Below are 15,767 nucleotides of genomic sequence, written 5' to 3'. Positions count from 1 at the left end.
CCTTGCAAAATTTGTTTATATGAGAAGTTTCATTGCGGAAGTCCATCACCTCCGTATACTCGCTGCTGATGGCTCAAGAACGAATAGCAAAAATATGGCTCTGAGCACTATGGGACTTAACATCTATGGTCATCAGTCCCCTAGAACTTAGAACTACTTAAACCTAACTAACCTAAGGACAACACTCAACACCCAGTCATCACGAGGCAGAGAAATTCCCTGACCCCGCCGGGAATCGAACCCGGGAACCCGGGCGTGGGAAGCGAGAACGCTACCGCACGACCACAAGCTGCGGACGACGAATAGCACGTTATACTTACAATTATAGCGAAGTCACTGGTTCGAATCTTGCTAACCGGAACATTTTCTTTTATTTCAGTCACACGTCAAAAGGAAATGTTAATCATCAAATACCCCATCATAATCATTTATATAAAGTAATATCTCTCTACTTTTAACGACTTATGAAAATTCTAGAACTCAGTAAATTAAAATTTCGACCAGAATAGAAAATAAAATAAATTGTTAGTGCTGAAGATTAAACAGTACTACCTCATAATTTTACAATAACTCGTTTCGCATTCTAAATTTTATCCTGCGCTAAATGTTGGAAAATGACAAAAATTATTAAACAATTATGATCAAGTAGTTGGTAATTAATATTTGCAGTTCGAAATGAATATAGGATTTAAATAAATGTAAAATAAATATAACTGGCGAGAACTGAACCAGGGACTTGGCGATTCTGTAAACTACATTATGTGCCCTCAGCTGCCAACGAAACTTAATGTTGCAACTTTACAATTAAGAACGATCGAATATCCCTCCGATTTTAAAAGTTTGTTTGTGTGTATTGTAAGGAGATATCTTCGGTATTGATGTAAAGACATTGAAACCATCTTGGATACAACACTGTCCGATTACGCATCATTTTAGTAAAGCAGAATGACCCTGTGAATAAAACTGTCTTCTTCTGCTCTGTAAATACTACGTTCCTGTACGTTCCTGGGGTTGCTGAAGTGCTCGTTTATGTCTCGGTCCTTCCCTATACCTGTACCCTCTGGAAAATAGCTAGCAATCTACTCACCCCTGTTTCCTTAAAAATTCAAATGCCCATCTGCAAAACAGATTCAAACTTATGATTGTCTAACAAATGAGTGAAGACGTTACCTGTATGACTTTAAGCTTTTAAAACCTTTATAACTGCAGAAGGAAAACCCTAATTACGTTGGTTTTATTAGTTTAGAATTATTCACTGAATGAGTATACTCTGGATAATTTGCGCTCCGTTTAAGGAAAACCTGGTTTTTCACGAATATCAATGTTTACGACAGTACATATCCTGTAGTATGCGTCGGACAGCAATATAATTGCTGGAATTTCCTCATTTTCAAAGTATTGAAGGGCTGTCTGTTCTAAAAACCATTCATAAGCCAAGTTCGCATTAAAAAATTTCTTTATTTAATGCGACCTGCTTCAACAGTCATTGCTGTCGTCTTCAGGCCTTTAACATCGTAAAACGAACTTGTTTTACAACAACAAGACGTTAAAGACCTGAGGATGATATTAATGACTGTTGAAATCGATCGTCTTAAAGAAAGAAACCTTTTATGCGATCTTGGATTTTGAATGGTTCTTAACAATGATATAATTTTACAGTACATTCAGTGTGCAGGTGAAAAGTGTCTGCAAAATGTGTTGCCAATATAATTAGCAGTAAAGAGGTCATATACTGAAACATAATTGATACTGAAGTCGTACTGCACGAACAGCAAAAATGTAGTAAGGGATAACGTTTTTTCTTCATGGCTGTGTAGAGATATCAGGGAGAAATATTTTTGAACTGGTTTAAGATTACGTGTGAAGTTCGTTGTAGGCCGCTAAGTGCTCTCATTCACAGATACGTGAATGCAGTCTGTGATATTTGCACGTCGTGACTTACGTTGGTTCAAGATATGTACACAGTTTCTGACGTTAACAGATGACTTAGTGTGTTGAACCTTTAACGAAAGGTTATACCTCTTAATAAGCAGATTATGACAGAACTTTAAATATTTTAATTCTGTGAGTAATTAAATAAAGTTCAGGAAATGACTTTTTGCTGGAAACTGTCAGAGAACCTGCAGCTAGGATTCGGTGACTGAACCTGTTAAGTACTAAAGATGCCTGCCCACTGAGAAGCATTATTCTATTTACGATGCAGCGTCACATAAATATATTTTATTTTTTCTACTCCTGTAACGCGTTGTGAGTTCCCACTGCATGGCTAATGTAATAAAAACTACTTAATTCTGCTTTAGTGTGAATGACGAAACATGTATTGGATCTGCAGTTAGCAAGTACTTTACTGTCTCGCTTTTCTGTGCGTCAGATAATACCATTTGGATGTATATGGCTGTTCATTTTCCGCGAGAGCGGCGTATGCAGTCAGCGTTTATTACCGCCAAATGTACTCCACTTTAACTTCTGAATTGCTCCAACAGGTGCTGACATGCAGAAACTAGACGATGTTCGAACTACGGTAGTAATTGCGACGGTACAGTAATAACTTCATTGAAACTGCGATGAGTAGAATGTACGTATTGTCCGTATAATCCGGAAACGTTAGCTGCCACTAGCAATCATCTGGTGTGCTCGACATGCCGTAGAGTTGGAAACGAGCTCCCAGACATATCTCCATTAGTTGATTAAAGGATGCTGTTCAACTGAAAAGTTGCTTCAACTGTGTTTTACACGAAAGTTGGTCCGAATAATGTACATATGCACCAGACGTTCACGAGCGCCCATCTAAATTTGAAGTCTAGGTTTGCCCGTTGTTTTAACAGGATTTCATGTGATGTTCGATGCCCTAAGCGCATTTCCCCTTTTCTATTTTTCGACCACAACATTTATAAATTTGTTTACCTATAACAGGCCGATACCTTATTTAATCTCCCTTGCCATAAAATCAACCATAAAGATTTCCAACAGTATCAGGGTGAGGGTGTTGGTAAATATGTAATTCTTATCGGGAACGATCCCTGCACCATTTAATACAGGTCACCTTTTAATTGGCTAAACGGACCTTATCTGCATAACACTTTCCATAGCATACATGAAGTCTCGATGACTTGCCAAACAGTTCTACAATTTCCTTTTTGTAGTCTTGGTACATTCATCTTCGAGAAGAGTGCATCAATGTGATCTAAAGTGGCATATCAAAATTTGTGACAGATCCAAGAGTCAGATCAGAATTTTTCTTTCCATGATTAGTCGCATCAGGCTGGTGCTATCGAAGCGTATCTATTGGAGTGAACCAAATTCGTATCACAAAATTTTGGTGGCCTTCGTAGTCACTTGTCAATGTATTTATGTGGGCTTTTCTCTCGTAATCTTCGGCCGATGTTTCTTTAATTATTGTTTCTGCCGGTTCTGTAGCGCAAGTGACTGGCACTGTGAAAGGTTCAACCTCCATTAGGTGGTGGCCACGAGTTTTGAGTTGGTCCTTGAGGCGTGCCTGGATAACTTTTCATGAAAAGTAGAAAACCACGATTAGAACCCTGGCATAGGAATATTTCATGTACGTGTATATAATTAACATCCCTGGGACTGGGTTATTAGACTAGCTGTATACATTATTCCTTACAGTAGCACCATTCCTGTGGAGTATGAACCTCTGTACGTCACAGCTAGGAAACTAGGAGGGTGGTTTAGTTGATTAGTTGATTACCGCTGATCTCCGTAAAAAAAGTTCCTCGCCTAAATTTACATTCAACACGGTGTTAAACTCATTTTCAACCAGTGATTCCCACAGCTAAAGGAACACTATTTGTGATGTCTCTTAGACAAAATACTTACGCAGTGCTATCAGACGAAAAGATAAACCTGACACAAACTGTGGGAAGTTTGTTTTACAGCCTATGTACCTGGATAAAAAGCTTTTCGTATTTGAGATATCTGTGAACGCTGCTGCGTAAGACGACTGAAGAAGAAACTAAATTCCCTCAGCTACGCCAATGTTTAAAGAAATCGTCTTAACGGCACTAAATCGTTGTTTGTGAATCGTTTACCAATCATACTCTGCCGCATCTCGCTGGTTGGAAAGCAAAAACCTTACTGGCAAATTTCACAGATGGAAAAGGGGGGCGAAATGTCTCCCACTGGAAGGTCATGTCGTTTTACATAAATAATTACAAAATCAGGTAAAACGAACAGTGAGGTTGTCAGTATAAGCACTTTACTGTTGTCAGGAGGATGCACTGCCCAGGGCCTATAATGACAGTGGCCAATTTAGGTCAGGCATATTCTATACAAAAAAATTGGCTCTGAGCACTATGGGACTTAAAGGTCATCAGTCCTCTGGAACTTAGAACTATTTAAACTTAACTAACCTAAAGACATCACACACATCCATACCCGAGGCAGGATTCGAACCTGTAGCGGACGCGCGGTTGCAGACAGTAGCGCCTAGAACCACTCGGCCACTCCGGCCAGCGTATTGTATACAGAAGTGGAAGAGAGAGCACCACTAAATTCTACAATCCGTATGCATTGCATACACACAGAAATTGTCACAGAGTGCTTATGGAGCCCAGTGAGTGATTTGCATATTTTCCGGTGAGAAAGAGCACTGGCAAACAGCCTTCGCTGCATTAGGTTACTTAAACTGGTGTCACTCTGAGCTAGAATTTATGGCCAGCGACTAAGTGTAAGGACAATGAGTCGGATGCGGGTTTTGCAACTGTGAAATATTAAATTTCAACTAATAATGCGAAAACTTTGAGCTAGGAAAGCTCGAATGAAAATCTTTCTGTTTACCGCAAAGAAAAACAATTGATTTTCTAAAACATTGTCTGTCATACACAACTTGAAACAGGTCACGTCGACCAAATCATATGGAAGAACTGACAGCGACGTATTTTGGAAGGCAGTAAGATCCCTTGCCTTTTGGTTTGGCAGTATTAGACAGCCATTTCTAGGCGCAAGTAAATGAAGGAAGGCAGCGCGTTTTTGTTACCAAGTAACATCTTCATCAATTACTTTTGTTTTAATGTAGTCTACGAGTAATTGCTGATGTTTGATATTAACATGAAAAGGATTCCGTAGACAGGGAAAGAACCTGTTCTTCGGCAACTACTTCTATAATGACCAAAAGGCCTTAAATGATCTTCAAGCACATGTGTTCCAGCAGCGGTATGAAGAAACTGATAGTAACAATGACGGCAATGATCGAATTATCCGGTAACTTCACACTTCACAGTGGATTTTCTCGAACTAAGAAATTTCCTGAATTAGTGAAAATTTCAAAATGGCTTCACATCGAGGCTATGATGCCTAGAAGAGTATTTACATCCTGCTGACGTGAGAATAGAATAATCTCCGCGTCAGAAACTTGCTTCTACTTAACCATTTAATACACTCGCATATTTTCCATCTTGACTAATTTTATAAGCTAAGCACATCATCCGATACAGCACACTCCTGGGGCTGGGAAATGTGGCCACAATGGTCTGGGGGAACGAACTATCACAAGTGCAATGCGTGGGTTCAGGTATTTACTTTTAAGAGGCACAAAAGAATTTACTTTACCTCTGGTAACCTCAAGAGAAAAACGTTATGATCCAGAATCCGCATTAAACATCACGTTCCTTCATTCCCAACTGGACAGAGCCGGTTTACTTTGGGAAATGACATAGTCGGAGATCATTTTTAAACAGAAATACTGTCGCCAGCAAACTTACTTACATTAGGAAATTTTATTTTATTTGATGAACCCATAGCCATTTAAAGCAACAGGGCTCTTATTTTACTCGTACTTGATTGAACTAGAGATGTTGAAAAAATTGGTGCTGGACCCTGATTCGAATTCGTGTCTCTTCTTTCGAGGTTCTGAATCTCTCGGAACAGTATAGTTCAATCATTTCGTTCCTTTCTCTCGGAACAGTATAGTTCAATCATTTCGTTCCTTTTTCTAAGACTGCAACCTTCTGTAGGTTTCCTCCAAAGGTAAGTATGTGGGTCCGAATACTGATCCAGTACAAAAATATTCATAATTTCATTTCAAGCCTTATCACGTGCACACCGGCCTGCTAGTGAAAATTAACGTGCATTTTTAATATCTGTTCATGTGTTGACAACAATGTCAAGTCAAACACGCACACGTCTTACTGTTGGTGAGTAAGCAATTGATACTTAATCTATATTCGTGGACGACAAAGAAGAACGATAGAGTGCGGTTTGATTGTCGCTCAGGCACAAAAATTTGTATCCTTATTTTAGATTTAAACACCTAGCAGCTGGTAAGAAAAACCGATACATAACATTTGATTTTACTTAGTTAACAATCTGATTACGTTATGGGTTCATATCGCCGTCACAGAACTTCACATCATGCGCTTCATCCTTAAATTCATACACACTTTGTTGCTTCTGAATGAGGTATATCAGACATCTTTCGTGGTTAGTCAACAGGGATGAAAGGGTATTGATAGGAGCCCCGGTTTATTACAAAAACTGTCGTCTTTTATTTTCAAGTTTAGATTTGGTTACTGATATTGGTGAAAATTTCAGTAATTCATGACTCTTCATGGCTAGTCAGCAATATGATATGATATGGTCAGAACAGATTAATATTTGTTCCATAGATTATGAATACGATATTTTGTAATGAAGTGGAACGTGTCATTTTAATGAAAGATTTCTTTACATACCAGTATTCAATTTTTTTCAACAATTCCTTACCCTCTCTCTTATTCTTTTGTATTTTTATCTCTCTCTCTCTTTCTCTCTCTCTTCTCTCTCTCTCTCACACACACACATTCTTTTTTTATTTTTATTTCTTTGGTGTGCTCGACTATCGGCGAGGCACGAAAACGTCTGTGAATGATGTGATTCTTGAGTTTCTCCCGGCGTATTTCTGTTCCACCGCGCGACCGTGGCGCGGGGCGCGGACGGCGAAGTGAGCGCGCCGCGGGCGGAGGGTATTTAAATCGGCCGCCGCCGCGACCGAACCCAGTTCCCCCTGAGCAGCCATAGTGTACGGATCTCCGTGCCAGCACGTTCACAGGAGCTCAGTCCGTCAGTTCACCTGATGATGGCGACATGTATGATCGCCGAAATATTGTGCCCGTTGGACACTATAGACCGGCAGTACACCCGTGGATATTTTGATTGTCTGTGAATGAGTTTCTTAGTTTTAAGTACAGTTACGAAAGAAATATAAAAACAACTATGAGAGTTACTGATTTATGATGCCTAGTTTGCAGTCAGTTCTGAGTATTATTAGTAACTACGCTCCAGTCCCTAAACCTAGTTACAAAAATGCGAATCTGAATCATTACATATTCCAGGCCGTAGCAGCCGCGTCTTTGAGACGCCAGCTATGGTCACTTCCCAGCCCGCTGTAGGATCACATCGGTTCGTCTTCTTCCTGCTAGTACTGTAACTGAGATTTGACAACAAGGCAAGGTATGTTTGGCAACTCTGTGATCGACGAGTTACTTCCTGGTGTGCATGAAATTAAAACTCAAATTTCACTTGATTTTTTCCTGTCATTTCCATTTGCATAATCTGAGTTATTATCGCTTGAGGTGTAACAAAAGATTGTAAACTTACGGTTTTCAGGCCAGGAACGTCATTGCACGTGGAAATCGGAACTAATCTCGTCCTTTAAATAGGGGTTTACGAGTTCTAGCCACTATTGGCCTCGTAAGAGGAAGACACAAAACAGACCTCCTTCCCAGCTCTGTGGTGACGTGCTGACGTATGAAAATGCGTCTGTTGTGGTTCGTGGTTCCAGTCTCGTAGAGTGTAACATTTTTATCCCTTCCGTGAAAGAGCTACATGCAGTCAGATCAAACATCGATGAGGAAATCGCAAAAAAATACTTTCAGCTCATACTGCAATGGTGAAAAACTTACAATGCTGCACAACAGGTAACGCCTCTTTCCACTGCTGACAAGCAAATTTTGGATTTCTAGGAATACATAACTTTATTTATGAAATGCCACATTTGCATACCTGTTGAGTATGACACAGCATACCAAATAAACACAAACCCAATGGAAATCTAAGTGAGAAGTATTTTACTAATTCGTGGCGATAGAGGCACGCTTGTGTACAGATACTCAGTTTTATTAAAGCAGACTTTCGTCGTAAGGTTATCGTGGGTAGTTTCATTTCCTTTCTTATAATACAGTGCACAATTTTCGTAAGGTTTCTTTTGGTGTTGTTAAAACAATACTAAACATGAGAGAGAAATTAATCATCAACGATATATGCGAATTCCCTGATTTTATCTATAACAGTCTGACAATGCACATGCAGTCTATTGATTATATACATGTAGAAAACTTGTTCTGAGTTAAAGCTGTCACACAAGGTTTGAAGAAGAATAAAATGCTACTACCAGACGCCGACTAATGTAGAAAATACTTTTCTGACTATTTTGGCACAATGCACTCTCCGCATACATAATACAAAAGCTTCGAGATGCATCTGCTGCCTGGCCGTCTATTAAATCTGAAAAGAACAAAATTTCACAGAAGTTAGCACTTTTTTCACATGCGGCTATTTTGGGTTGAGAAGTGAAGGGAATTCCATTAAATTGATAACTTCAATAGACAGCAGAATTGCGTTTCAAAAAATGTAGCACCGAATGTAATAGAACTCGCGAAGTCTTCTCTACGGTGCGCGATGCTTACCAATACGCTACTAACTGTCATGTAGGTATAACAGCTCCAGAAGTCAACAACAGTTCCTCCAGAACTTCCGCATTCCACAGTGCTGTGAGATAATGCATATGGCCATATCTAGACTTCTGAGAGACAGACAGTTACAGCTTTTCTTTTGCAGTGCACGACATTTTCAACTAACTGATAGTGCAGTAGAGTAGCTTAAATGGAAAGGAACACTTCCTTAAATTTCTGCATCCTACACTGTTGACAGTTCTGTGTAGGTGGCAGTTACGTGATTTTATTTCGGTGATTACAAAATAGAGTCGAATGTATGCACTGGGTAGCCGAGGCAGCTAGTTCATGGCGATTCGGTCAACCAAGTAAATGAATGTACTGAACATGCTGAAAGCAACTACAGAGAGCCTGTGTGACAGATTTATCTCGAATGTGCCGCAACGGTATTATGATAGGAAAGTGAATCTCACAGAAGAATATTTGGTGGTCCGTTGGATTGATGATATGTTGCAATGATGATGGTCTGGGTTCAAAAAATGGTTCAAATGGCTCTGAGCACTATGGGACTTAACATCTATGGTCATCAGTCCCCTAGAACTTAGAACTACTTAAACCTAACTAACCTAAGGACATCACACAACACCCAGTCATCACGAGGCAGAGAAAATCCCTGACCCCGCGGGGAATCGAACCCGGGAACCCGGGCGGGGGAAGCGAGAACGCTACCGCACGACCACGAGCTGCGGACAGGTCTGGGTTCAATTCCAACTTCTTCCTAAGATTTTTTAATAGGGAGAGACAGATTCTATTCTCTTTTGGCTACAACAAATGAAGTAGGTATAATGCCATTGTGGTCTGAAATTCACGTTAAACATGATATTCCTTCTCTACCAAGTAGACGTTAGGTTTAACAACAATAAAGACAGGAGTGGCGAAATGTGGGAACTCTATCACCAGTAACCTTTCTTATACTAGTTAAATTTCTAGTGACGAAACAAACGCTATGTATGGTCACATGGCACTTATTCCATCTTTTATCTGAGCTTCCGTACGTCGATAAAATTGGTTATGAACTGGGAATGCAACTGAGACCGCCCTTAACGCGGAATTTGATCCTTTCCTAACAATACAGCTCGACTATTATTTGTTGTTCTTTCAAAACTGCAAATTCCTCATCTTCACATATTGCTCGTGATTGGGTTCGAATCCTGGCCCAGCACTAAAGTTTTCATTATGTATTATCAAGCTCTAGCATGAGAACACCTATCTTCTGGTGGATAATAATTTTGATTTTTAATGCATTTTAATTCGTTCTCAACAGTAACGATATCTGATGTTTTTGACTCCCAATGAGACACACAACTATTTGAGAGATCACTGTAAGTTCAAGGATGTTATTCCGAGCTGCTGGTGGAGAACAATTCCGTAGCTGACGTCTCTTTGTGGGTAGTCAACAACGATGTGTGAGAGTTTCGATTCCCAGTCAGCGCTGAGCTCTTCGTCATATTATTTCTAGTTCAAACATGCTCACACGTCGCTGCTGGTGTAACCAACCCATATTTAACGTTCGTTTTCTCTAAAATTTAACAGCGATAGGAGCCGGGTTGGAGTCCTGGGAAGGAAAAAAGTAATGTTTCGTCTCGTCATTTCAGTTAAAATATCTAACTACTGCCCAGAAAATCCGATATGAAACAATTGATTGTGCTTCGATAGCAATCCGATTAGGTTCTGAGTTCCAATCCCTGTCCAATACAAAGCTTTACCTCAATACAAAGCTTTACCTCACGGAATTTCAAGTAACTTACTTGTGAAGAAATAATATTTAACATCTCTCGTAGTTCGTTAACAGGGACAATAGATGCTGGGTAGGAATTCGCATCCGTTAAAAATGTTTACATTATGTAATTTAAAGTTCATATTTGCTAACTGACACTGTCTAAAATCGAGGTATATCACTCTCTGTATGCCTAGAATGACTGTTAGTTTCCGTCAGTCACGAAATCTTAGTCTGCATGACCTGGGTTTGAATCCATATGCAGAACGAGACGGTTGGTCGTGTCTATTGAAGTTCATACATATTCTCAACTAGCTGCTCGTGAATAACGTAAATTTTTGATGACATGTTGTGTTAAATAACACGTATGGTATGTTACTTTGAAGAGGAAATCAGGAATATGACGAACTTGCTACGTGCATTACCTATCTGGCGTAATAATGGGAGTGCTAACATTTCAGGTGTGTCATTTATTGTAATAAATGAGAGGTTACAAGACTTAAGGACAGTCTTATCTGTGATTAGGTGTTCCCTGATATTTGTAGTATCGTGGTATTACTTTACATCTTGAGTTATTGCGATACAGAGCAGAGTTTTCTAGTGGTGACTTGTTGGAACCATTTTCAATAGTAAAACGACTGTATCAAGGAGCGATTAGAGGACTTGCTAGACAGCTGCGTTATGAGGGTTGCATGCGAATCAGGCAAAACGCAATTCAGGTCGTTCGGATACTTTTCAGCACGACTGTACGTAAGCATCCTGTCTGATCACCTGCATCTATTCATGTCATTGTCCATTCCAACGGACTCGTTCAATTCCATTAAGTCAATGCGACACCCCAAACGTCCAGAACTGCTACAGAATGTCTCCAGGAACATTCTTCTGAGTTCAAACACTTTCGATGGCCACCGAACACCCCAGACATGAACATTATTTAAGCATATCTGGGATGCTGGCTGGCAACGTACAGTTAGGAAGACATCTCCACCCCTTCGTATTCCTAAGGATTTATGGACAACCCTGCAGTATTCATAGTCTCAGTTCCGTCCAGCACTACTTCAGACATTAGTCAAGTCCGTGACACGTCGTGTAGCGGCACTGTTTCGTGCTCGCTGGGGACCTACACGATACTAGGCAGGTGTACCACCTTCTTTGACTCTTCATTGTATATTTAACTTAGCAAAAACAGCCAATTTCGCTCCTCTATATTTCTTTTGCAGTCTATCCAGCTTTTTCCTTCAACTTCCCTAAAACCAAAAATGCGTCAACAATTCTATAAACAAAATAATTCAAAATAAAAGATTTCTCAAAAGAACTGGCAAAACAAAGCTGGGATGAAGTGTATAAAGAAACCAATGTAAATATGAAATTCTCTAAATTCTCCACATGGTTTAAATTGAACTTTGAAAAGACATTTCCAAAAGTATGCATGTCTGTATCAATAGATCTAAACATTTAGTAAAACACTTGTCAGAACCAAAATACACTCCTGGAAATGGAAAAAAGAACACATTGACACCGGTGTGTCAGACCCACCATACTTGCTCCGGACACTGCGAGAGGGCTGTACAAGCAACGATCACACGCACGGCACAGCGGACACACCAGGAACCGCGGTGTTGGCCGTCGAATGGCGCTAGCTGCGCAGCATTTGTGCACCGCCGCCGTCAGTGTCAGCCAGTTTGCCGTGGCATACGGAGCTCCATCGCAGTCTTTAACACTGGTAGCATGCCGCGACAGCGTGGACGTGAACCGTATGTGCAGTTGACGGACTTTGAGCGAGGGCGTATAGCGGGCATGCGGGAGGCCGGGTGGACGTACCGCCGAATTGTTCAACACGTGGGGCGTGAGGTCTCCACAGTACATCGATGTTGTCGCCAGTGGTCGGCGGAAGGTGCACGTGCCCGTCGACCTGGGACCGGACCGCAGCGACGCACGGATGCACGCCAAGACCGTAGGATCCTACGCAGTGCCGTAGGGGACCGCACCGCCACTTCCCAGCAAATTAGGGACACTGTTGCTCCTGGGGTATCGGCGAGGACCATTCGCAACCGTCTCCATGAAGCTGGGCTACGGTCCCGCACACCGTTAGGCCGTCTTCCGCTCACGCCCCAACATCGTGCAGCCCGCCTCCAGTGGTGTCGCGACAGGCGTGAATGGAGGGACGAATGGAGACGTGTCGTCTTCAGCGATGAGAGTCGCTTCTGCCTTGGTGCCAATGATGGTGTATGCGTGTTTGGCGCCGTGCAGGTGAGCACCACAATCACGACTGCATACGACCGAGGCACACAGGGCCAACACCCGGCATCATGGTGTGGGGAGCGATCTCCTACACTGGCCGTACACCACTGGTGATCGTCGAGGGGACACTGAATAGTGCACGGTACATCCAAACCGTCATCGAACCCATCGTTCTACCACTCCTGGACCGGCAAGGGAACTTGCTGTTCGCACAGGACAATGCACGTCCGCATGTATCCCGTGCCACCCAACGTGCTCTAGAAGGTGTAAGTCAACTACCCTGGCCAGCGAGATCTCCGGATCTGTCCCCCATTGAGCATGTTTGGGACTGGATGAAGCGTCGTCTCACGCGGTCTGCACGTCCAGCACGAACGCTGGTCCAACTGAGGCGCCAGGTGGAAATGGCATGGCAAGCCGTTCCACAGGACTACATCCAGCATCTCTACGATCGTCTCCATGGGAGAATAGCAGCCTGCATTGCTGCGAAAGGTGGATATACACTGTACTAGTGCCGACATTGTGCATGCTCTGTTGCCTGTGTCTATGTGCCTGTGGTTCTGTCAGTGTGATCATGTGATGTATCTGACCCCAGGAATGTGTCAATAAAGTTTCCCCTTCCTGGGAAAATGAATTCATGGTGTTCTTATTTCAATTTCCAGGAGTGTACATTAATATAGGGGTTCCACAAGGTAGCGTATTAGGACCAATACTGTTCCTGATATACATCAATGACTTTCCCAGTAGTGCTACTCATAGTGATAAAATCCTTTTCGCTGATGACAGCAGTATTATTGTCACTGAGAAAACAGGAGAACTCCTTGCTCAGAAAGCAAATGAAATCTCAAGGAAGTTTATGATTAGTCAGTAAGTAATAAAGTGACATTGAACATAAAGAAAACTAATCCCATGAATTTCAGTCTGAAGAGGAAAAATGACAATCTTAAATCAAATGTAGATGGCACCTCCATAGACTGTGTAACAAATGCAAAATTTCTAGGAATGAATATTGATTCTCAGTTGAAGTGGTCTGAACACATAAAGGTACTTGCAAACAGAATGTCATCAGGATGTTGGCCTTAGAATCAGTTTGTAGCATGCTGTATGTTTTAGTTACGTATTATTCAGATGTACACTAGTTTCTTAGCTATGGCATTCTTTTTTGGGGAACAAATGGACAAAATATGAACACAATCTTCAAACTTCAGAAAGGAGCCATAAGAATAATAACCAAAAATACTAGTAGAGCTGATTGTAAAGATCTGTTCAGAACACTGGGGAATTTAACTGCTCGATGTGAATACATTTATCAGTCAGTTGCACAAATCAAAAATAGCATTGGTAATTACTGCAAACAGCTGTGTCCGTGACCGTGCAACAAGAGATAGATTCAATTTACATTTACCAAGAAAAAGTAAACAAAAACTCAAAACAGCATTTTATACCAAGGAATAAAACAGTACAATAAATTACCAAAAGTGATTAAAGAAATGGCAAAAACACTTATTTAAAAAGGCAGCTAAAAACACCTGTTATGCAATACATATTATACATTGAAGGATTACTTGGCTAAAACAGAGTAGGAGATTCATAAAAAAATGTTATACAAATAAATAATAATAATAATGATCATAAAATATCCAACATTCCACATTTTAAAGATAATTTTAAAGAAATGAGATTATCTTGTGCATTTAGAATTATAATTTTAATGATAATTTTAAAGAAATGAGATTTTTAGCGTGTTTTTAGAATTATTTTAGGGTAGATATGCGACTTTAAACTTGTAGCATGTCACTGACGGAGTTGCGAGAGGCTAACGATGGCAGACCAATGCAATAAGGAAATAAGGCGCCCAATAGCATAGCGTTACCGTCAAGCACACGGCTGTAACCACGCCACAACACCTAGGCACGTCAGTCCACAACAGCTCCCGAGCGGGCACAGTGCGACAGCATACTTGGTAGCTATGGGACGGCCATCGACTTGTGTCAACAACTTCAATGTAAGACGAGGACCCACATTCCAATATACTTTTAATTCTGTTTCACTCTATGGACTTCCCAACTATTTGTGATGGTATTTTGTCTTTTTAGTCCGTTTAACCTCATGACATAGACTTTACAACCTGATGATGAGAGCATTGTCTCTTGAAACGCGTTGTTAAAATATATGTATAAAAATCGCGGTTGAATGCTAACAGTGATAACCAGTATAACGACAACTGCTACCTCGACTCCAAAATGTATTATATTAAAAAATGGGAAACTGCAGAACAGAAAATGGCCCAGAGACCACCAGCGTGTGTGTGTGTGTGTGTGTGTGTGTGTGTCTGTGTGTGTGTGTGTGTTTAGTGAGTTAAGTGTTATGAAACAATATGTGTATAGTGTGTGCAGTGACTGATAGTGAGATATGAGTGAACAATGTTGCATTACATTATTTTATAAATTATATGCAAAATGTATTGTATACCAGGAGTAAATCTAATGATTGTGTCTAACCAGAACTCTGTAAATGTATGTGTATATGAATTGGCTTATTTTAAATTGATCTAAATTTTTAAATACTGTGACATGTCCTATATCCTTGTAGAAAGAGATCTACGATTTAATGAAGCTACTACTACTCATGCTACTACAACTACTAACTCATATTCATTTGTTCTATGTGTTTTTACGTTATTTTGATATTACTGAAATAATTTTCTTGATTTCTTTCAAACAATTTTCCATGAAACTCTTCCATTAGTTACCAAAGCTTACCTCCACTATAGTAAAACAACATAAAGTCAGTCAAGAAACAAAGTTTGGTTCAGATAAGCTTTATTAAGACATATTTCTTCTTCATTTTTCTCTTTAAGACCCCAGAAAATTGCTCTAAGCCTGCTGAGAATACATTGGGTGTTTGCTTCAAATTATTTCTCACCGAGTTACATTTTAATGTTGACACTGTGTAAATTAATTCAGATATCGACTTTAATTGCATTAGCTGCAATTAACGATATTTCGTTGACACGAAATTTTGATCATCACTGGGGTAAGGACAGCATATACACAACTTAGCTATTGCGCTGTATCGCAGACGCC

Source organism: Schistocerca nitens, chromosome 5 (genome assembly GCF_023898315.1).
Source record: "Schistocerca nitens isolate TAMUIC-IGC-003100 chromosome 5, iqSchNite1.1, whole genome shotgun sequence".
Taxonomy (NCBI): Eukaryota; Metazoa; Arthropoda; class Insecta; order Orthoptera; family Acrididae; genus Schistocerca; species Schistocerca nitens.
This window is presented reverse-complemented; position numbering follows the sequence as displayed.